This window comes from Haemaphysalis longicornis, unplaced genomic scaffold, assembly GCF_048455015.1.
Source record: "Haemaphysalis longicornis isolate Haplotype H1 unplaced genomic scaffold, Haemaphysalis longicornis Haplotype H1 scaffold_6, whole genome shotgun sequence".
In the NCBI taxonomy this organism is placed as follows: Eukaryota; Metazoa; Arthropoda; class Arachnida; order Ixodida; family Ixodidae; genus Haemaphysalis; species Haemaphysalis longicornis.
In genome coordinates this window covers 119,282,170-119,307,344 of record NW_027526407.1, presented here as the reverse complement: position 1 = coordinate 119,307,344, position 25,175 = coordinate 119,282,170, and positions in this window count along the sequence as shown.

Below are 25,175 nucleotides of genomic sequence, written 5' to 3'. Positions count from 1 at the left end.
CACTAAACATCTCAAAGTGCAATGTTGTCTCATTTACCCGTAATCGTGCAAAATCAATTTTCAACTATCACATTAATAGCAGCCACCTTAACCACGTTTCATCCTGCAAATACTTAGGTGTTACATTCACAGAAGGCCTTTCCTGGAGTAACCACATCGACGTCATCTGCACCAAGGCTTCCAGGTCATTAGGTTTCTTGCGCCGAAATTTGCGTCATGCTCCATCTAACATTCGCAAACTAGCTTACACAACACACGTTCGATCTCAGCTCGAGTTTGCGTCAGCCATCTGGTCCCCATACCATCAATATCTGATTAACAACATTGAAGCAATACAGAATAGAGCTCCAAGGTTTATTTCACGCAATTACAAATACCCCTCAAGTGTATCAGAGAATAAACTAAATCTTTCACTTCACCCGCTTGATCTTGGACGCATTTCTCTTTTATGCCTTTTTCACAAATATGTTTACAATTCAGCACACTCAAAGATACATCTTAAAGTTCCGACTAACATTTCACGTAGAGTAAATAACCAACATAGTTTTTCCCGCCAGTACGGTAAAACTGATGCATTTAACTTGTCCGCACTTCCCATGGCCATCAGGCTTTGGAACGGTCTTGCTGATAACATTGCGGCCGAATCAAAGGGCGACGCATTCCGTAATCTTCTTCATGCTCACTTTTTTTCGTAATACAGTACCAATCTGTTATCACTGTTTTATGTGAACTTTGTGTTTCATTTTTGTTGCATCAAGTGTCTGTTTACCCTTGCGTGCTTTTAATCTTGAATGTGCGGAATTTTAGTCTTAGTTCGTGCAAGATATAGCACACATTATCTTTGTATTCTAGATATGTATTTACGGCTAATTTCATGTATATTGTTTTCTTGGACTGTGGTTCTTTGTAGTGCCTTTTTGAAAATCTTGTTAATGTCGCACATTTCATATGTACCCCCTTACTCAATGCCCTGTCAGGGGCCTGTAAGGTACTTTAAATAAATAAATAAATAAATAATCTATTGTCTGTGATTGAAACAACTGTGTCGGGAAGATCACTTGAATATGTTGCCGCTGTGTGCACTGCTGATAAGTTAAAACGTTGGGTATGCTCGTAAATGCATTTCAAACACCGCGGATTGTTTAACCTATTGGACCCGCATACGGCAGATTCGAGTGGAAGTTGTGAAAAATTACAACAGTTTATATACTTTTAAAGTAAACGATTGGTAGTAACAGCACGACATATATCTCAGGATTGGGGAATTTTATCATCCTTTATTTGAGTTACGCTAATATGACGCCTGTATTTCTGAGAGAATAATTGTGCAGCGTGGTTTTGTATTGCTTCGATTATGAAAGATCTTTTGGTAAGGTTACCAGACAGATGAAGCAGACTCAAGTTGAGGGCGGACGTACGTTAGGTAGACCAGCTACTGAAAGTTTGTTGGGTAGTGTTTTAAATTACCACGCATGTATCCCAGGGTGCCGGTGGCTTCGGTACAAATAGTAGTAATATGCAAGTGCGAGGAAAGGTTGTTTGTGACATGCTCGCCCCCATACTGATGTGATAGAGACAAGGGGACAGGTATGTCACTTGGGACACATTTAAAGGTGGTACCGGTACGCTTGCGACTGAAATATACAAGCTTGCATTTGAATAGGTTGAGCGACATAAGCCATATTTCACACCAATGGGATATAGCATTCAGGTCATTTTGGAGACCTATGTGATCAGCAGTCAGTGATGGTGCGGTAGACGATACAATCATCTACAAATAAGCGCATTCTGGATGATGTATTATGTTGTAAGTAATTATTATAAATGAAAAATAAAATGGGCCCAAGAACACTACTCTGACAAAAACGGGAAGTTGCATGGCAATGGGGCATGATATCTCATTAACCCATTCTCAGCGAGACTTTGGTGTAGTTCATTGGTTGGGTCGCCGGTTTCACCGCAAAAAGGACTCGGATTCGATTATAGCTGCCTCCCTAACCTCATTTTTGTACCTTTCGAGTTGTGGTGCGACGGACCTAAAAGGCTTGGCTTCAAGGGCTCTGCTTTAAAAAGTATGTATTTCTGTGCAAGAGTACCTTAAGCATAAACTATCAGAATTCAAAGCACTCGTGCTACTATATTGTGAGGGGGTAATTCATGTGAGAGACAAACATGCCATCAGCGCTGGGACCCTGGTGGAAAAGGGCGAGAAGCACGTTACTCTGCTCCAAACTGACGCTGCTGTTTCCCGCAACGCTTTCCAGCTTATTACGTCTTGTAAATACATTTATATATACATATCTCTGCCACATAACATTCTTGGAGAGGTTGCAGAGTTTGTGCCAATACATCCCGTATCACTCGCCCGGGCTTACTCCACCCACCACGTAGCCACGGAGCTTCGGAATGGACCGCTTTTTATGTAACAATGCCGACCGATAGAGCGACCGCGTTGTCAACTCTCTTCAAAATCGTATCTCATCCCCGGGAGCCTTCCATGCTCACCAAGACAGAAATTATTGATTTTGATGACTGTCTCAGTCTTTTTGGAGCGTATCGGCGCTCACAACCAGTGGGAGCCTACCATCATGCTGGCGAACGTGACCTTTTAACTGAAAGAGGAACGACCCGCACTCAAGTGGTTCAAGACGCTGAAGACCCTGTTTCCCACCTGAGAGGTGCTTTAAACAAATCTGCGAGCCATTTTCGAAAAGCCTGTTGGTCGTCAGCTTCGCTCGCTTCATGCAGCCAGAAGTATACAGAATCTTACATCGCATATATCCAGGACGTCTAGTCCTTTTTTTCGAAGGCTGCTAGCTGCATGGTGGAGTTAAATAAAGTGGGCCCCGCACTGAAAGGCATTGCCGATGACGCATTCCACCTTCTTATTTGCAAATACTATGCGACTGCGGAATTCATTATAAAGAGAGAGAGAGAAACAACTTTTATTGAACCGAGCTACTACGACGTCTTCTTAGACGCGGCCGATGGAAGTGGTTCCCTCTTCACGGGACCCATCTGCTTCTCTAGCCGCCTGGCCCCTGGAGATCAGGACGAGCTGGTGTTCCAGGGCGGGGCTGGTTAACAAGGTCTCCCATCGCTCGGTAAGGGTGGATGATGGATGGGGTGGGGTAGCGGGAAAGGTAAGAGGTGGGGGGATTGGCTTGTAGAAATAGCATACTCCAATGACGTGTTGGAGCGTGCCTAACTGAATCTTGCAAAAATTGCATTCGTTGTCGTACCTTTCCGGGTACATCTTGTTTTGAAGGTAAGGGTGCGGGAAGGATCCTGCTTGCATCTGCCTGTAAATCGCTTGCTGTTCTCTGCTAAGCAATTTGTGAGGATCGGGGTAACGTCGCCTCTCCGTCCTGTAGTGGTTCGTAATGTCCTTATAACTAATTATGAACTGTGGCTCACCTTCCTCTACCCACTGTTCCATCTCTCGGACGAACTAGTAATGAATATTGTGAATTCCAAGAATCGAAATGACGCCGTATACCCACCAGTTCAAAATACTTCCGCACACAACATCGACATCTTCGTGTGGAGAATGGAAGCCTACCAGCACGTCTTCTACATATACGACATCCAGTTCCATCGTCAGCGGATGTAAATAAATTTGTGCACCGAGAGCGGGAGGCTATGGCCCCTACTACTGCGGGGCAAAGCGCCCAATCGGAACGAGCTACACACCATTTCTGTCATCCAAGCCATTGTCCGTGACGAAGTAGCCAGAATGAATCTTCAGCCTGTTGCTCGATTAGATTTCCGTTCACACAACGGATTAGGTCACCCCGTACCCACAATGAGCATCCTAATCTACACTGCTCACGCCTGAACCCCGCTAAGTGGCGTACCCCTCACCATAAACCTTTTTTTAATTCCTCTGCAGTCGGTGAGATTCGCCGCTGGGAGGTTAACACGAGTGCAACAGCCTGGTATGGGCTTCCGATTCTCCACTGCAAATCAGCCGATCGCCTCGATCGACCACTCCACCTGCACCACCAACGGATTTTTAACGTCCAACAGCATCGTTAAACACCTTGCCTATCAACAAGGACCGTCTGCACTTCAAAAAGCGGACCCGAAGTTTTCAACGCCGGCGCCAGCGCTAGGCCTACAAATCATGCCTAGACCCCCAAGCTGCCGCCACATCGCAGCCACCGGCCATGCCTCCAGGACCGCAACTCCAACTCCCAGCAGTGGCTACCACGGCCGATGACATGGACTTCGACCAGCACAGCGGCCGCACCATCCGCCAGAAATCTCGTGGATTGAAGTCTTACACTCCCGACTAAAGAACACGGCGTCGCCCTCCCAGCGGCAAGCCAGGACAGCATCCAACCGACCACCGGGCGAGCCACTCCCAGCTCTCAGAACTGACTTTCCGCGGAACCCACCCCCATGACTCCCTATGGACAACTACACGATCGTCTATCGGCCTCGATCTGAACTCAACACTGCGGCCTGGGCCCCTCGCAATCTCACTCACGGCATCGCCACCGCCAGCAACATCCCTCTGAAAAAACGTTCCGATCACGTACTAGTGCAAGTGCAAAATTTTCGTAATCTTGTCGTCTCAGGCAACGCCCATGAGGAGTATGCACTCGCACTCAGCACGATCAGGACCAAACAACTCAGAGAAGCAGAGTACCAACCCATGCCATATATGAAACCTTCACCCGACACCAGCCGTAGTGTCATACGGCCTGGACACGGACGTCACCTCCGATACACGCATGAAACTACTACAAGCCAACAAACCTCACCTCCTACCTGCCCGCCTAGTGGGCCGCACAACCTCGGCCTTACTGACATTTTAAGGATTCCACGTACCATTGTATATGAAGTATAGAAGCATTATCTACCGCTGTCTCACCTTTAGGCGCACATCGACAAGACGTGTGTCCCAACCCCGACAACCCTAAGTGCCCTGACTGCGGACTGAGTGACCCCCAAACGACCATACGTGTTCGCCCAACTGCAAACTGCAACGTTCCACACACCACAGCCGGCAAAGACTGTCCCAGGACAAAATATATGTGTAGGAAGAGGAGGCATCAGCAGTGGAAGTGCCTGATATTATGGCAGACCAGCTCACCCAGTGTCCAAATATTGTGCCTCCTCTTCCTGGCGCGCCCCACCATCCACTAGAGCCGACGACCCACTATCGGTGAGCTGGTCTGCCATAATATCAGGCACTCCCACTGATCATGCCTACGTCCCCTCCCTACACTTTCCTTTTAACCTCCGCCTCTCAACCCTATTCCCCAAGCCCCCTCCGCCATAGATCAGCTACTAGGGGAAATCAAGCAGCAAAACGCCACTATGCTCGTGCGCATAGAAGCTCTTGAAGCAGCCACCTTCCAGCAATCCCCTAATGAAGCTCCGACCCCTGCAGTTGTTACCACTTTCCCACATACTTTAACACCAGACCTCGCCAGGCCTCTCATCAGCGAGAGATTCACAACAGAAATAATTTACACGGTAGAAGCGTAAGGTGGACGCTCTGTTTATACTAAACAAAATGTTCAAAGAAATCACTGACTCCATACTTCGTAGTACACAATCCATCACCCAAATGTTACTGGGCTCGAGCAAACCAAGCAGATGACCGTCCATCCCCAGGTCAAAAAGCCAAGATCTCCCAGGAATACGGTTCCGGCGTCGCCATCAAAATCCCCTCCCCATAAATGACCACTAATCTTAACGCAGTGACCATGTATCACTGCCACTGCCATTCCTTCAATAGTGAAAAAGCCAAACTCGGTCACTACGTCACTCAATCCCCACCCGACAATATCGCCCTTTAAGAAACAGATGCCGCGAAACCCTAACTATTCGGCTACGCCACGTTTACCCATGAACCCGCACACCGGATGGCGGTTCTTCTGGCGGAGGCATTAACCGCCCAAGAACACCTTATATCCTCTACAATTGCCCATACTTTTGTAAAAATCATGCCTATACGACCCGGTCAGCCAAGTCTATTCATCCTGAATATCTACAGTCCTCGCCAACACCCCCCTCTGAGATATCGATCCGCTCCTGAATATTCAGCCAAGTGCGCCGCCCAAACCCCCTGATTTTGCTCGGCGACTTGAACGCCCCCCTCCATTCATGGGGGTACCCTCGAGCGACCAAGAAAGGCACGGCACTCCTTCATGCAGCCCAAGCCCACACGTTTACCCGGTGCAACTACCTCACCATTCCAGTCCGGCTGGGAACAAGCGTCACTCGCGAGACAACGCCAGACCTCACTATTGCCCGCAATGTACCCCATGCAGAGTAGGCCTGCTTACCAGACACTCTTGAAAGCGATCATTACATTCTAGCCCCCGCCTTGCCGCATCTTCCCCTTCGACGACGCATCGGACAAGCAATGCTCGTAGACTGGTCATATTTCCGCAAAGATCCTACATCCCATCCTCCTGCGGGCGAAGACCTCGAACGATGGACGGCCAAGCTAACTGGTGTGGAAGCATACTAAAATCCTTCCCCTCAGAAATGACAGTCCTTCAGTCGACTTCCATCACGCTTATCTGGGGTAGGGTAAGAGACGGCTCAATATGCTGAGATGCGGAGAACCAAGAACTGGCGATCTTTCTGCGACAAACTTCGAGGCATGTTGAACGCCAAGCGCACAGGGCATATTCTTCAGCACCTCTAAGGATCCAAACTCTCCAAAACAATATCGTAGCTACAGCTATAATGACTCGTTAACGACCATCCGCACCGACATAACCACCTACTAAATGCAGTCCGCCAAAATAGTTTTTGAATCCCCTGAAAACTCACCAATCAGCATGACCTTACAATGGCCTTCCTAACCCCGATCTTTACACTCGCTTCACGATCCAAGAATTGGAGCAAGTCCTCGGCGCTTACGCGCAACACAACGCCGGGAAAAGACCGCATAACCAACAAAACTCTCCGGAACCTAGACAATTAAACTCTCTCATCCATCCTTACCCTCTTCAACAAACACTAGGAAGCTGGAATCATCCCCCAACAATGGCGGCATTCAGACATAATACTCATACCGATGCCCCACAAACCTGTAGCCATCGACAATCTCCGGCCGATTTCTCTTACATCGTGCCTGGGCGAGCTGTTCGAACATATCGTGCATTATCACTAACAACCTACCTCGAAAACAACGATCTCTATCCCCATACCATGTTCGGCTTCCGTGACAACTAAAAGAACAAGTGTTCGATGACCTAAGCAAAACCCCGCCTAGTACCATCCTCGCTCTTGACGTCCAAGGTGCCTTGGATAACGTCACGCACGAGGCCAACTTGCGAGGCCTTCAAACAACAAACTGTGGAGCGCCAACTTATAACATCATCCGAGTCTTTCTGGGAGATCGGACAGCCACAATACGAGTTGGAACCTTACAATCTTGCCCTTTCCCCACGCCGCAAAAAGCACCCCTCAAGCATCTGTCATTTCCCCCTTACTTTTCAAATTCGCCCTCCTCCAACTTCCAGCCGAACTCTCCGGAATCTTCAATCTCCACCACGCAATCACGCTTATGACCTAACAATCTCGAACAACAATACGGGAATGGCGGGACAACAGCAACCGAATATACAGCAAGCCATCCACTGCACGCTTGAATATCTACAGCGCCTTGTCCTCGCGTGTGCACCTCGAAAATCTGCATTACTTCTCCGCGCACGCACATGTGGCCGTTCTCCCCAACCAACCCCTGACCCGTCCGTCACTATATCCTCCATTCCCGTCCCGGAAATGACCACTCTTGCAATTCTCGGCGTTCCCTTGTAATCCGATGGTTTGGGAGCCACTCTTCTTCCGTAACTACATCTGATCGTCACACAGTTTACGCACCTCATCCGAAGAGTCTGAATTAGCTTCGAAGAGATCGTGGCTCTACGTTTATATTTTGGGAGAAAGGCTATGCTCATTGCGTCGTATTACGCTCGTCCTATGCTCAGATGCTGCCGCCATGGTCTCAAGCGGGCAGTATCCGGTACGAGCGGATGCTCGGTATGAAAAGACAGTACCCAGAGGACCACTTCATTGTGCAGGAGATTTAAATGCCCACCACCAAAACTGTGGATACAGCCCGGCGGCCGCACGTGGCAAAAACCTTCTGGTGTCTAGAGAAGCATCCCGCCTCACGCTTATCAATGACTTTGAACATCAGGAGGCCTGGGCTACACGCGAGAGAGCCCTATACCACCGTAGGTCTTACATGGCCAGACAATGGCCTCATTCAAAAAGTGGCGCTGCGGTGCAGATTCACTGAGCTCTGACCACTACCTTTAGGGCTGTACATAGACGCCCGAAGCCTCAGACGGCCCAAGCGTGCTCGGCAAGATGTCTATTGCGATGCTTTGCGAGCTGCTAAAACTGAGTATGAAAGCAATTTTGATGTCATTGAAAAGTTCAAACGCGCACTTCAAGACTCTACATGCGAAATACAAGTTAGTGAAGGCATCGCAGTAAGCGACATACCCCTTGAGCAAATTTTGAGCTAATCTTGAGCTTGAGGTAATCTTTAATAAACGAGGGACGAAATATGCATTCAGTCCTTGAACAATGTTAGGCTCTTTAAAGACCTTTTGAGGGTGCAAACAAACGCTCCTCAGGCTTGACAGTACGCTAAACGACTTGCACGGTCGCGGTGGCTCGACCACAGCGCCTCGTTCAGTGAAAAGGCTAATTCGAGCAAGCTATGGTACACATTCCGTACCCTTACGAATAAGGACAAAGCGCCGCATAGATGCCAGAACATTTGTTTGTCAACCATCCTTTTCTCTGCAATATTCAGGGAGGAGGAAGCTCCCACATTTTTCCGGAAACCTAGCATTCTCCCGCATCGACTACGTAATAATGACAATCCCCATAGAATGATGTGGCCCAAACTTCTCCTTTCACTTCAGGAAATTGGCGTAGTACTGTGGGTACTTAAGGTGAGGAGCGCACCCTCCAAAGATGGCATTACCTATCGCATGCTTCAAAACTTGGATGAAGACGACAAAATGCAGCTTTGGTCAGAATTAAACGGTGTGTGGATGTACGCTGAGCGGCCAATCGACTGGAAGCACTCTGTAGTTTACCCTATTCCCTAGGCAGGAAAAAAGATGTACCATATCAACAGCAGGCCAATCGCCCCTACTTCCGCACTTTGGAAGATACTTCAGCACATGTTTCGCACCAGGTTAACATAAATTCGTGAGCATGCAGGCGCAGAGCCGTACTACGGCGCAGGGCGATATGGATTTCGGCCCGGTCTTTGCACCCATGGCAGCCTGCTGCTTGACTGACAAGAAGCGCCGACATAGAATAGAGATTCCTGCAGTGATCATTGCATGAGACCAAAAGAAGGCTTTTGAGACTATCCTGCACAGCGCCATTATTGAATCACTCCAGTACTGTGGAGCGGGTACGCGCGCGAATAATTTGTTGGAAGCTTTTTTAACTGCCGCACCTTTGAAATTAGAACGGATCGAAACCATCCCCGAGTCTTCACCGATACAACTGGGTTGCAAAAGAACTTCGCAACATTCCACACCTCCAGCACATAAGCATTCTGATGATATCACCATCTGAATTGACCCTCGATGTACTATGCTCAACACGCAGCACGTCATCCACAAAATTAGGCTGGAACGGGATACTACCGACAGGTGCCGGCCCCCAACTGGAGTGAGTCCACCTCCAAAAAAGAAACAAATACCTTGCCATTGGAGGGTTCGGCCACATGCAGGCAGAAATACACTTTACACTGAATGGTTAACCAATCGATAGTTCGGCCGGCAGGGGACTCCAGATACTATGCGTGTCACTCCACCAAGAAGGAGGGGCCAGCGAATGAATAGGGCCAATTACATATGTTTGGAAGCAGCAGCTTGATATCATTAAGGTAATTGGAGGCCTCTTCGGCGGGGTAACAACGCAGCTTGGGGGCACGTAACCCATAGTGTCCTTACTTCGAAGGCGTGTTACGGTGCTTCCTGCTTTGCTCTTACGAAAGTGCAATCTGACAGACTGGAGACATTACACTGCGAAAGCCTGAGAGTAATTACTGGTTTACCTCGGCCGCTTCTCGAGGAATAACTCTAGCGGTATTCACAGCTCTCCGCTCTGTTAAATTGCAGTCGTCGAAGGCCACAATAGAAGACGTGTAGCAACCCGCGCGCGGCACCTTCTCCAAAACAGGACTTCCCGTCTGGCTGAGTCGCTTTCCCCGCAACAGCCGCCTGCTCGAGCCCCTTCGGAAGAGGTCTCGGTTTTTGTGCCAAAGACTTGTCTCGCAAACGTGGCCGTACCCATTACCAGTATGTGCGCACAGCCGCTGCTGCACGCGCTGACCCCCGAGCTGGCGCCATCTTTACAACAGCGGTCTTCAATGTGACAACATTACGCGCTCACTGTCATGCAATGACAGCCAAATGCACATGTCCAGCACGATTCAGTGTCTTTGCCTGCCAAGCCCGTGTCATGCGCGCCTCCAGGAGGTTCGCGCAGTGGAGCACTTTGAGGCAACTCACGGCGCCGGTGACAACCACCAGTTTACAATATTCCGGACAACCATGAAGCTCTCGATCTACTTGGCAAAACCCCATACGCCGGAACCACCTGCAATCTAATCAAGAATATTTGTCAAAGACAGTGTGACACGCGCCATGTGGTCGTTCGGGTAGAACGGTTCCCGGGACACGCAGACGGAGTCGGCAGCGAGGCAGCTTACGCCTGCGCGAGCGAGCACCTTCAACACCGCTCCAACCGTCCGTTGCCTGTCCCGTTCGCACAATAAGACGCTGATCCCCCAGAAGAAAACGCTGCATCCAGGCACGCGTCGAAGCACTCGCTGCGGAATTTGGTTCCACCTGACGCCGCTCTCCTACCTGTTGTATTTCCCCGAAGGCACAAGTGCTTCTGCCCTTTTGCCCAAACAACATGCTTCCGCGCCAAAACGTCAGCAGCATGCCGTCCAGGATCAGCAGCCTTTGGCCGCAGTTGCCTGCGCCTCCTGCTCCTGAGGAGCCAGCTCCACTGTACACCAGATGTTGTGGGGTTGTCTCGGCCTTCAACCGCTCTTTTTAAAGTGTCTCCCGCCTGGTGTCCAGAAGTTTGTGGACTGGAGAACGGCACTGAAACCTACCACTATATGACAGACGCTCGTATCTCATCGTGGGTTCGCGTGCTTCTCAGTCGTTGACCGCGGGATGTAACCTTCAAAATAGCCCCCAGCCCAGTTTTTTCTCTATTCCCCAGCCCGACGGACGTGCCCACCTTCTGAAATAAAGTTTTTTATGGAATATTATTATGTGCCCCACTTCCACAGAGCATGCGTTCACCACAACATCAGGATCACGTGCTCTAGAGCGAAAGTGATCTACATACGATATGGCCGCTACTCTACCGCAGCATACACAGACGCAACCTTCTACGACAGAAGGAGAGCTATGACCGCTGTTGTGGCTACAGCTCAAGTCCTTCTCACAAGTGTATCCTACCACCCACGTGCAGCAGCAGAAGAAATGCCTATCGCCCGAGAAATTTCCAAGCACCTGCAGAGATCATTATTATAAACTGCAACTTGCATATCGAGCTTTCTGGAGCGGCTTCGTATTACCCCCCCCCCTCGCCACACAAATTTTACTGAAACATCCTTCAAAACACAGCGTAAGGATTATTTGTGATCAAGATCTTGCCAACGTGCCGGGCCAGCATGCCCAAGATCTGACATAATGGCTAGTCAGGAGTTCGGCGAGGAGTGCCGTGTCTGTCTCCTCTTGTCCTTCAAAGAAATCACGCAGCACTACTGCCTGCAGAGAGCAATGTACCCTCCTCCACTCAAAAACCTCAGAACAGAACAAGATCGGTACCTATGACGACTGCAAAGAAACCTTTTTGCACCCAGCTAGAATCCATATTCTGGCCCCCACCATGTACGCCACGCAATGCCGCTTCTGCGAAGCTCCGGGCACACTTAACAATATTATGTGGGGCTGTGATAAGAACCACTACCTGCCCCACTCATCTTCACATCGCCTGAGCACTGGGAGGGAGCACTCTTCTGCTCGGACCCTGATGACTAGCTTTGGCTGGTGAAGAGAGCCCAAGGAGCTGTATGGTCTCAATGGGACGTGAAATAAGGAGTCTTCATTAAGAATAACTGCTCCGTAGGAACGTTTATTTCTCCTCCTCCTACTCTTGCGAAACATAGCGAATGAGGCCGTATCTTTTAATGCTAATGAACAGTATACTACAGGGTAGGTTTATAATAACAATGTTTTAGGTATCCCAATTCTTTATAAGCTCTTTTTAGTATAATGGTAGTAGTTGGATAAACAGCCACTCACTGGAAAGCCTAATAATGTCAACGGCTTTGATTTTTTCTGCAAAAAATGAATGGAATATATATGTTTAAGAACTTTAGCATTTGGAGTATAAAATTTCAGAAGTCATTTGAACTTCTAATGCCTGGTGTTATGAAAAAATGGTTGGGACAATTTTGTCGGGTAAATGTTGAGAAACGAATAATTGATGTTTTTGGCGCAGTTGAAAAGAATAATGAGGAATTCTTTCAAGACAGAGCGAAAATACGAGTGTCAAGGTGATCTAGTGCAGCACAGGACTTTAATTATAACGAATCTGTTGTAATTCCTCGCTTAAACGACAAATATAAGCCTCGTGAGGCATAGTACACTTTTTATGCTGAAAGTACAATTGTTATCAAAAGATTAGTCCTAGATTGAGAGTGCGTATATTCAAAGCCTCCAGGGTGAAACGGTAGCACCACGGTTGCTTCAATATCAACTGCTTTATACTGTGAAACATGAAAGCTCAATTATTTTGGAATCAGAACCGAATATTGACAAAGAGCGTAACGTGTGCGCGTATCCTAGGAAGATATTGAGTCCTTTGCAATTCTGCAATTCAAGGCACTAATCACATTGAGGAACGAAGTAGCGCGCAAAAAACACTGATGACAGCTTAAACCATTTCCTACTAAGTTCTAGGGGGGTATTTATGTAGCTGTATTTATTTATAGCTGTATTGATGACGACGAACTGTTTTCTGTCAGTGAGACAGTCATTAATCCATGACAAGATAAATGGGGAGAGGTTAAGCAAACAAAAGTTAGGTGATAAGGCGGTGGTAAGCAACTTTATCAAAAGCCTTTTGAAAATCAATAAATGTGTCGTAAGTTTTAATATTAGGGTCAATTTGTGCGCAAGCCATGAACGAAGGCAACAAGTTGCGTATCACACGAGAACCTTCCAGAAAAACCATGCTGGGTAGGGGAATGAAGTGCGGTTGGAGGTGAATAATGATGGTAAATAAAATGTGCTGCATATTTTTGGATGGGACATTTGTAATCGATGTGGGCCGGTAGTTATATTGGGAAGATTTATTGTCCTTTTTAAAAGTAGAGTGACTTTACCAAATTTCCAATCGTGCCGCACCTGTTTCTGTGAAAGTGTTTGCGAGAAGAGCAGCTCAAACGTGGCGCTAATTATCAATTGTATTCCTCAAAATGTTGCTTTTTATGTTATTAATTCCACTTGCAGATGAAAGTTTCATGGTTAAATTTACGTTACTCATTCCATTTGCAGAGATTTCAATAGGTGACAATTGCTCGCTTATGATAGAACCAGGTGGTCCGAACTACTCATAAAAGCTGTGTTCAAGACGTAACACAATTTATTCACCTCACTTTTTTTGTACTCTTCGCAAACGTTGACCATTAAGTATATTTGTACTCATACGCTTGTGTTGTTGTGCTCCTTTTTGTGCTTTCTTTATGAATAAGACTGCAAATTTTTATAAAGAAAGTTGTTATGCCAACCTGTTCTTCCTTTTCCTCACCCTTGTGTGAATGCTGCACCATTTTGTTGCTGTAAGGCTGTGTGCCATAGTGATGCATTTTTCTCTGTCAGTAACACACAGCAACTGTGCGATTGCAGGTTTTTAAATGCATGCGGACGTAATCTGTTGCGATCGAGAACATTATCAAGCTACCCAGAGCTTTTGTTTCTGAGCCTACTGCTCCATAAGGTGGAAGATAAACCAATTGAAATTGGAGTTAAAATTGAAAGTTATGTCCGTGCTATTGGTGTTCGCAGCCATGACTTTCGTTACCTTCCGTTCGATTGCCTTTACACCATTGTGTTTGTACGTGCTGCTATGGCGGTGAGGTTTTCATCGTGTTCCTAGCTTTCGTTGGCGTAAACAAACAGTCTGCGACTTGTCGTGCTGGTTGTGGCAGAAAGAAGAACGGATGATATTGTGTTGACCCAGCTGTCCTATTGCCTTTGCATTCGTTTAATTGCTGATGACACTACAACAGTTCCCATCTGAACACTTCGCATTAGTTTAATGGCCTCCTTACATTTACTTTTACAGTACAAGCGTGCACATTTAGTGAATTCCAACCGAATGCACTGTGTTGACGGAATTTTTTGTTGTCGCTATACGTTCAAAACAGGGAGTTCAAATCATACGTTCAAATCATGGCTGCTAGAACTGCCAAAATAATTCTAAATACGGTGTACGATGAACACAGCATGCAAACAACAGTTTTTTTATTTAGCTGGATACAATTCTATTTTTCCTTACAACCAGACATTGCCGTTATTCAAAATGTGCGAATCCAAACTGCTTGTCACGAAACGATGCACCTGTATAAACGTAGATCTTGTTAAATGACAAGCTTCAGAATCGCTAAAAAAACCGAATTTTTTGTTTAATCTTGAACTTCAAACAAATTGATGTAGCGCGACTTTTTCTCCGCTGATTTTTTGCATTAAAAATTACAGATCAGTAGACTATTATAACCAACTGCCTTTCTGGCTGTTTTTTTCACTAATGTGAATCCCATGACTGTTTATAAAAGCAACCATTGTTCTAAAAAAATAAAGTATGCGTACAGCACCAAATATATACACAACACATTTCACTTATTTTTAAAAGTGTTCGGTGAGGCACATGAACAGCAATTTGTTTCTTCTGGTGTTTGTCGTTGTCTAAGACGTCTCTCTCTGTTGCAAAGTCTAGACAATCTGAAAAAACTCCAAACAAAAAATACTGCAAAAAATAAACTTCTAGTACAGGAATTTGTAAGCTGATTTTGTTTAAAAAATGATCGCATGGGAACGCCATATGTCAGACATAATTTCAGTATGCATGGCTAAAAAGCTTTATTATTTGATGGTGAATATGTTTGTGGTTTACGCTACATTTTAGCCCGCTAATACGAATTAATAAGTGCCTTGGCGCACCTCTCAGTACGAACACAGCACACGAAACAGTACACCAATACATTCAGCATAAAGCGTGTGTGGTATGGATAGTATGCACAGTATGTGCAGTGACATGGGAATAAAATATAAAATTTTCTTATTCCTGAACCCGTCACATTATTCGATTATGATAAACCCAAATTGAAAGAGCTGGGAACTTGTGTGCTTTTTTAAACTGGAGCAAAGAACGGAAAAAAGAATTATATCTCGCCTGTGCGTCTTTTATTTTAAACTATTAGAAATGTTCGAAATTTGCATTTACCGAATTAAAGCGCAAAGTTGACTTTCGTCATTTTGAAATGTGCACGTTATTAGGTAATTTGACATTAGTGCAGGGTATTTCTGTCCAAACTGTCAACTTTGAGAGTAATTTAAAATAATAAGGGGTGGAAACAAGAACCCAGCATTTATTAAATTTCTTGTTTCTCACAGCTATATGGTTCGCAAGCTAAATGTGCGCTCTAAGGAACCCATGCAGGAGGACTTCGTCCCCCCCCCCCCTCCCTGCCCAAAAGGTGCAAATTAGGTGAATGTCGAGCTCCGGGTAAGATTACATGAAAAATATACTTTGCCCTGGAGAACAACGCAAGGCATTAAAAACGTTCCCAAAGATCAAAAGAAAGAATAAATGCCCCACCACCTAAACAAGGAAACTTCTGTGTAATAATCAAACCTAAGAATATAAAATAAATTCACCATAAAACGAGCACATAAAAAACTTTTTTTAAAGGTGGCGTTAGCTAGGAGTAGTGGGCGATCTGGGTACCTCATATATACTGTTTACAATGTTTCAGATTGACTTCTTACTACGAATTTCAGTTTTTGTAAATCACGCACAAGATATATGCTTATTGAGCCGATAACACACTGTCATATTATATGTACAACCAATACTTTTTGGCGCGCGTGAGATATAAAAATAAATAAATAATCGCATGGAGCACCATCTGTTTAAAAACCACCAGCACTGCTTGTTGCTTAGAAAAAGAAATTTTTAGTAGAAACAAGTTCTTCTAACCTTTGCTGCTTTCGCGATCGTCCACGTAAAAAACTCCGCAAACAGAAGACGGGGACACGTACAACAGGTATTCTGCAAATCCCCAAGGCTGTTTATTTACTGAAAAAAAAAGCAGCATTGCAATATTTTTATTTTTAAACGTATACAAAAGGCTGAATAAAAATTTATTTTATGTGAAAAATATTACGTTTCGTAACCCTCTCAGCTTTTGTTCGATGAGCAACGATGCGTTTTTCATGGGAAATTTGTAAAAGAAGTTGGAATTTTGCTCTTCTGCTTCTCTTTAATTTTTTCTTGACGTAGGCATCGCGTCCCAAAGTATTAGTGAAACACCGGCAAGGTCTAGAGAGTAAACGGTTGCCGATACGCACTTTAAGTCTGGCAAGAGTAGTTTTTACGTCACCAAGCAATGGCGAACCAAAAAACCGTTTCTTTGAAGGAGGACGCTGCTTTTCATTTTATCATTTGTTATCCTACGAACTACCATTTATTTCTACCGCCCCAGCGGTGGATGTGGCCGCCTATACCAAACACGCACGTGCCATCAAGCCGCGACGATCGCCGTTGCGAAGCTGCGACAAGTGTAGTTTTAAATGTCGCGCTAGCGCGGCAGCCCGGCTAGCCGTTGCTTAGGGGAGACCTTTCATCTCACCTCGTCTGGTGGCCACGTCCTTATCTATTCTCGTCGCTCACGCGACGCACCGTGGCTTGAAATACACACTCGCTTTTCGCACCCGTGTCAAGTAAGACCCAAGTATTTTAAGTGCGAATGCACTTTATAAGCGACCCCAAACCTTCCACCGCCGGCGGCGGCGGCGGCGGCGGCGTCCGCAGTCCTCCTCTCCCTAGCAACGGCGTGGAGCGGAGAGGAGCGTCGGTAGCAACGGCGCGGTGATGTCACTTCACCACGTGACCGCGCTCGCTCCGCCTCCTCGCCGTGGCTGCGCGGGTGCGCGCCGCTCCCCGCACCGCTCCTCGCGCCGTCACGTCATGGTATGACGTCACAGCGCGCCTCCTTTCCCCAGCAGCTGCCGCGCGCCTCTCTCTCCACCGTGACGTCACACTCTCTCCTCTCCCCCTCGCTCGGCTGCAGCTGCCGTGCGCCGCTGTCCCTCTCCCCTTGCGCTCGCCTCCTCTCTCAGCCACCTGGCTCGGCGCGCTTGGCGCGGCGTACCCCCCTATATATGCAGCGATAAACTGCCAGACCTCCGTGGGTCGGCTCGCGCGCGCTCACGGGCGAATGCCAACGGATTTTAAGTTTACTCCCCCTCATAGCATCACCCCGTGCATTCGCACTTAACCATGTTCACCCTCGGGGAAATGCTTGGGAGTTTTTTTCAAAGGTAGCGCCAACCATGGTACGAAAAGGAGAGAGAATCTCCTCACCGCCGTCTACGTCTTTCCCCACCCCGTCGCCCTTTTCTGCTTCCGTTCTGGACCAGGCTCGACACGTGACCAATGACCTCCGATGACCTCACGCGAGTTTCCCTTTCACCGCATACCGACGCCATTAGGGAGCGCAGGACGACGGGCGCACATGTGCGCTGCACGTAAAGACAGACACAGGTACAGTACAGGTACAGGTACAGGTACAGGTACAGGTACAGGTACAGATACAGGTACAGGTACAGGTACAGTGGCTAGAAGGGGAAGGTGTGATGACCGGCCAGGAAAAGCTGGCCCCCGTTCGCGTGAATGTCGCGAGCGGCGCTGTTGTCAGGGGCGCCCTCAGCTCGCGCGGCCGTTCTGGGCGTTCTCCGTGCTACGCGTCTCTGCCACGACCCGGCGCGGACGCATTACTGAGCTCTGGAAATTGTAGCTAATACCGCAGTTCCTTAGACAAGGCAAGGCAAGGCTTGTGTTGCGCTACCGCTAACATGGGGTTTGCAACACGGGGTGCACGCGATTGGCATGTGACTGGTCGTTACGACTAATTGTTAGGACCAATTTTGGCGGATCAGTCGCATGCGAATCGCGTGCAGCAGTCGTCCATGTGTCTTGCGCTTAAAGCCGCTGAGCGGGAGCTTATGTGGGGTACAGGGCTTTTTGCAGGGTTAATCTGAAATATTGTTTTTTTTTCTTCGAGGTGAGGGCTATATTAATTGCTAGGATCACGCGGCACGTTTATTCTTGCCACTAGCATTTTTTTGTTGGTGGTGGTGGTGGGCGTAATTACGTACGAATGTAGATAACTTCGTTGACACCAGCCAAATAAACATGAAATTGTGGCATACGTTCTAATGCAACGTCTTGGAGTCATTTCATTCCCAATGTAGTTCAAAAACTAAACAAAATGATGCAACATGTTCCTTGCCGAGCAAACTTTATTGCTTGGAGCAGAATGCAGTTCAGTTCTGCTGCTTCTTTAACGTTATGGCAAGCCTTTTTTGCCTTTGCTCTCGTTTGTTTTGTAATCAAAATGGAAATAAAAATGAACGATGTTTAGTGCAAAATAAGCGCTGCTGCTTCAGCTCTGGAGGAGCATTCTTTGGAATTGCACCACGTACTAGATTTAGTCGCGGTAAAATAGTACATTCCAAACTCGATCAAACGAACAAATTCTGATTAATGTTTTTACGAACTCGAACTAACAAAATAGATTCATCGCCACTTCCCGATTTAACGAAGAATTTCGAGCAACAGGGATAGATCTAAAAATGAGAAATTTCGAATGTGTTCGGACAGAACATCATAAAGATGATTGCGCCACGTCAGAAAAAAGAGGCATTTGTTTTCACGGAACTTTACGTGATAAATTACTCAACAATCCCGTGGTGCATGGCGTCCTGGCCAGCACGCTTCCCACGATATTGAAGGGAAATAACGCCATCATCCATGCCAATTCTTCTGGAATTGCTTCCAAGAAAAATAACCTCAAGGACACATATATCCTACACGAGAAACTGGAGGAAGCCCTGTTTACGTGGTTCAAGGATAGAGAGCCAAGAACAGTCCGCTCAGCGGGGAGGTGGTACAGCAGAAAGCGCTGTGTTTCGCGTGACTGCTGGGGTGCAACGACTTCAAGGCAAGCCCCAGCTGGCTCATTATTTTCACTGTGCACTTTTAGTGCATCGCTTAATTAACGTCATGCGAGCGCCGTAGCCGCCACAATTACAATCTCATGGTAGCTGCTGGGAGGCGACTCCGTTTTGACATGTATTTAATGAAATCAACTGCTTGTGAAATGACAGTCCTGATTTTAAGAAGTTCTCGATTTAACAAAATACGCGGTTTTCGGTGGCTGTGTCAGATCGGGTTTTAACTGTATGACATGCTAAAACTATTCATGTCGCGTCAAAGCACTTTGCGCAAACAGCCCAATTGTCGTGAAGCGTCTTGTCGGCCTCCGGAATAGCACGCGACCACTTCAAAATCAGGTCTTGATACGCGGGTGCACGAAAGAGGGGCACTTTTTCGGAACAAGGTTTGTATCCGAAATTGCGCCCCAGCACGAAGCACCATCTCTGAGTTTTTTCTTTGAAGTAGAAGGCATATGTGCCACCGCACAGCAGTGCAGTCATACACGAAATATGCAATAATCTGCAGCAAAACACAGAGCTCCTACCCGTTGCGGTGGCTCAGTGGCTAAGGCGTTGCGCTGAGCAGAAAGTCGCAAGTTCGATTCTTGGCCGCCGTGGCCGCTTTTCTGATGGAAGCAAAACGCCCGTGTGTACGAGATTTCGACGCACGTTAAAGATACACAGGTGGTCAAAATTATTCCGGAGCATTATACGGCGCGCCTCATCGCCTCCGTCGCGTCGGCGCGTTAAACCCAACAATCAATCAGCGGCTAGTCCGCCCCCAGGCGCTGATACAGAGCCTGCCGCTGGACTGGCTTTCCCCCGCGGAAATGCTGACGGCGCCCCTGACAACCGCTCTCTGTTTTGCCCTAGCAGCAGCCACGCGCCGGCGGATCACCCGCTCTGCGGGAAAAGCGCCGCACTCATCACACCTTCCCATTCTAGCCACCATAATAATGCTCACGGATTGAAACGCGACACTGCGAGCGCGTGGCCTGCGGTACATACAGCGCCGCCCGTGGACGCCCGTGAAAGGTAGGTGTTGCATTACACGGCCGGGCTGGAGGAGCGGCGCCGCTCCTCCAGTCCGGCCGTGTGCATTATGATATACCACGAGGATGAGAGTTTTTTGACCGCAGGCTTGCTGCTTCCGGTCGCCAATGAGTGGGGCTGTGGTTCCCCGTAGCGACAGCGGTTCGCTGCGAGTCTGGAGCGTGTTTGTGTGCCGGTGATAGCCGCCCGGCGGTCCGCGCAGCAAATTTCGCAACATCATCTCCTCGCGCGCTCTTGTTAGCCTGCCCTTCCGATGCGACACAGATTATGTGCATGTAAGGCCCGGTCACCCTTATCTGAATAAAATGTGCGTTTGCACGAAGGAGCAGCCAACTCTATTCAATAATGTAAACTAAAAAAAGAGGCGAGTTGACGATGTACAGTGTGTTGCGACGGTAATTAGAACACTTTAAAAATGTCCCTGAGCGAACCGCCGTTCTGTTCACGCTCGAACTTCACACGAAGGTCGCATTTTGTGGTCCATTTTGTTTGACACCGGGAACAACGACGGTACTTACCTGTTTATCCTAAAAATAAATAAAAACGACTTTCGCCTATGGGAAAATGGCGGCGATTTGGACGTGCGAGACAGAAAACCGGTATTTCTGATCGTCTGTTCGCTCATTTCTAGGTGCATTTTCTGATCTTCTGCTGCACCATTCGGCTCCGTACGCGAATCCCAAACATGCGTTTCACTCTGCAGGTGGTTCCGTCGTTCCAACATCAACTTGCGCTGGCTCGCACGTCCAAATCAGCCGCCATTTTCCCATAGGCGAGAATAGTTTTTATTTATTTTCAGAATACACAGGTAAGCACCATCCTTGCTCCCGATATCAAACAAAATAGACCACAAATTGTGACCTTCGTGGCAAGTTTGAGCGCAAACAGAGCGGCTGTTCGCTCAGGAAAAATTTTTAAAGTGTTCCAAATATCGTCGCAACACTCTGTACTAATGCACCGCACGCGAGCGTGCCTGGAAAGGCGTCTTTCCATTTTTTTAGTTTACGTCCTGGAATAAAGTTCACTGTTCCTGTGTACAAAAGTTTATTTTATTCAGATGATCGTGACTGCCCATTACATGAACATTACTGTGCCGCGTCGGAAGGGCACGCGTAACGAGGGAGCGCGCACAGGATGTCGCGAAATCGGCTGCACGCACAGCTGGGCTACTACCGCCGGCGCACAAACGCGATCCTGCGCTCCAGGCTCGCAGCGCACCGCTGTCACTGCGGGGAACCACAGTCCCGCTCATTGGCAACCGGAAGCAGCAACCATACGGTCAACACGCTCTCATCCTCGCGTTTTACCACAATGCAACACCTAGCTTCCACGGGTGACCACGGGCGGCGCTGCATGTACCGGCGGCCACGCACTAGCAGTGTCGCGTTTCGATCCTTGAGCACTGTACATCTTTCTCAAGGCCATCTCGGCTGCATCGCTATACCGACTTGCGGTGACGTTGGCTGCTCCGTAGCATCGCAAAAGGCGATCAGCTGTTGTTCCAGGAGAGAAAAAGGACATTAACTGACGAGTGATAGGGCTGCACTGCAACCATAGAAAAATCTTTCATTGTCACCGAGAAAGGATTTCCGAGTTAAGCAGTTTATACTATACTCCGTCATGTATACCTGCCTCTGGAAGTTTTTTAGATGAAGGTCATCCTGATGCTGACTTTCGGGTTAAATAAAACAAACAAAAAAAAGCGTGACGTTTCCATAGAAGCTTTCTGACACGATTTAGTAACAATGACAGCACGATCGTGTCTAGCTCGCTCGCTCTCGGTCAGGTGTTTGAAAATGTCCACGGTAATTACTGCAAAATCTTTCCCGCTCTCATTTTTTTTTTCCAGATGCAAAAATTTGCAGTGGAAGAAAATACGTTGTAGCAGTGAGCTCCTTTATATTATATTCTATTCGCTTGAACTCGATCCGGTCGGACTTTGTGTTCTGAAATTGCATTTTAATATACCCGACTTTTGTGCACTTTCGTGACGAATGTGGTGCATTCAACTGTACCTATTATAACAGAGTGTAATGTTTTATAGTTGTTTATTTCTGGGGTGCTTGTTGTGTACGTACTTGTCAGTGGTGAACACGGGATTTGGGGTTGGGGAGATTTAATCGAGAGTTTACGTAAGACATTATCGTCAAGATAACGTTTCAACCGTTCCTTTCGAAACAGGGTCCTCAGTACACCGGAGCGATGCAGCATACAAAACAGCTGTGATCCAAAAAATAATTCTGAGGTATTGATAACAGGGAATAGCACCGGCATACTAAAATATTAGCAATTGAGCAAAGTTAAAGTCCCTATGTATGCTCTGCTGGGGGAAAATGTCCTATTTTTGCAACAAGAATGACAGCATCAATGCCATAAAATACGGACGATGGATAAGCCGCCAGTAAAAGCACCATGCAGAATGCGCGCGCACACACGCGAACAAAAACATTTTTTAAAACTGAACTGGAGATGGAACCACGTGAGTTTATTTTGTGACTTTAAATAGTAAAGCGGGGCGTAGGTAGACAATAAAATTCCCTGCCATGTAGCGCGCATAGATTGATGCAGGTTTTTTTCGAAACGTCTCCATTAAACAGAACACCTTTGCGCAGTAACAAAAACTGTCTGGAGTGCGTTTATTCCAGATGTATGCGGCGCCGACTGTGCTTAGAACTGAACATTTGCTTATGCAATAAAAGCACTTTCTTCCCACTGAACGGCTGCAGTATTTTTTGAACAAATTGTACACACACGACCAGGGCCGTCGACAGGAATTTTTTTCGGGGGTGGGGGGGTTAAGGGGTTTTCGAAGGGAGGAGTTTTGGCAAAAGGAGCACTAGGTCTTGTGTATGTCCTGCCTGAAAAAAAATTCGGAGAAAGACCTAACTCCCCCCCCCCCCCCCCCTCCTCCAGGCTACGTCCCTGCACACAACCCACTCTGAAAGAAGGCATGCATGTTCAAACTTTTAGTACGGTTCTGAAGTTAGAACTCTGCTGTCGCTCCTTTTAACCTTTTAACGTTTTACCGGTGCCTTCCCCATGTCTGTGAACTGAACAAAAATATGTAAATGGTAGGTTTTTGATCTCAAAAAACGGTCCCAGATTTCAAATGTCCCGTGAGAAACCAGGAAAGGAGATTTAAATAGGCCGGCATGAGCGCGCAGTTTGTTGCCCTGAAAACGCGGGATGATAGCTAAGGCACTGACCAATCACAAAATATTTTTCCTACACATTATCTGCGAGCAGTGTTGTGAATTTACGTCCAACACTGTCGCGTTTTAAGAAAGCTTAACGCACCCCGCATACGAAAGAAACGGTCCGGCGTTGCGCTCCGCGGGAGTCGCTCACTAATGGCGGTCGAGAGAGACGGGCGAGGAGGAAACGGCGCGGGAAATAGAGTTGAGCTACCTTAGAAAAATACAGGAACCTTAGTCTCAAGTAGTCGTCGCCGCCGAGGCTTGCTCAGCCAGGGTCAAATATAAGAAATCTCTCGTGATGCGCGCAATATTTAAAGAATATTTATCAACAGCGGCTAGCAGCGAGCAGAACCGAACCATTTCAGATCGGTGGGATAGATCCAGGCAGTAAGTACCCTAATCCTACACGGGCGATAAGTTTCGAACCTGGCGCAGGCAGGCTTTACGGATATCAACACCCACGCGCGGAGGACGGATTAGAAGTTTGGCGAGTCGTTTAACCACCTGCAGTGTATCTACTTTTTTTTACTGGCTCATGCCCAGAGTATTACTTGAAGGAGCTGAACCGTTCACAGTGGGAGGTTATTGACTTCGCTAATCGGACACCAAACTAAACTGAACGCAGTATATCGAACTCGTAAGCGTGAAGGAACCAGCCTTTCTCGCAATACATCCGAGCTGTTGTCTGGGTCTTTTTAAATAAATCAACTCGCGTAAAGATTTAATTTAAAGGTCTTTCACGGGCTCTACCACTTCTGAACTGCTTACTGGGGGAAAACGTTTATAGGTGCTTCTCCATTGAGCTGTCGCCTTTCACAACCTTTGTGACGGCACAAAACGTAGTACCCAAAACCACACGAAAGTCAGAACCTGTGCTGATTTTTCTTGCATTTGCTGCCTTTTTAAAAACCTGGTGGTGGTGATAATGATATATTTGTACACTTTGTACCATTATCCATCAGTAGAGGCGATCATGTGTAAACCCTCTATAGTGCCTTTATTCTCTTTTTTATCAAAGAAAACTTTCCTAATTGTTCTAATATTTTTATTTTTTCTCAAATCGCCATTTTGTGTAATTTCTGACCAAACACCAAAATTCGCTTTGAGAGGAAGAAACGCCATTTCGTCTGCAAATGTGACCCAGTAATAACGCAAACTACTTCCTACTTCCCTTTCTCTTAGAAAAATTTGCGCTACAATGCCTACCATTTTAATACTGAAAATGATTTGAAACTTGCCATTCCTAATACACAAGCGTCCCTCTAAACTTTCTGGTGTCCATGCGTAAGATTTAGCAGATATCCATCTTTAATGAATTGAATTATCTTTTCCTGTATATATTCATCACCTCCACAGTGCCTCCCTGATGAAACCATAACAATGTTCATGCTGTTTGTGCAACTCCATGGAAAACCAAGCACTTCATAGCTCAACCTACCCATTTAGCAATCGCTTTTGCTTCCTGCGATTGCAGAATCGAACAAGGTGCCCTATTTTTTATTGTAAAATTGACCCAGTTAGATGTAAAAATATTTGGTTTCTTTGTTTATTCTTTATTCCTCAAAATTACTCTTAGCTTCCTATCCGCTTTCCTCCTGGGATA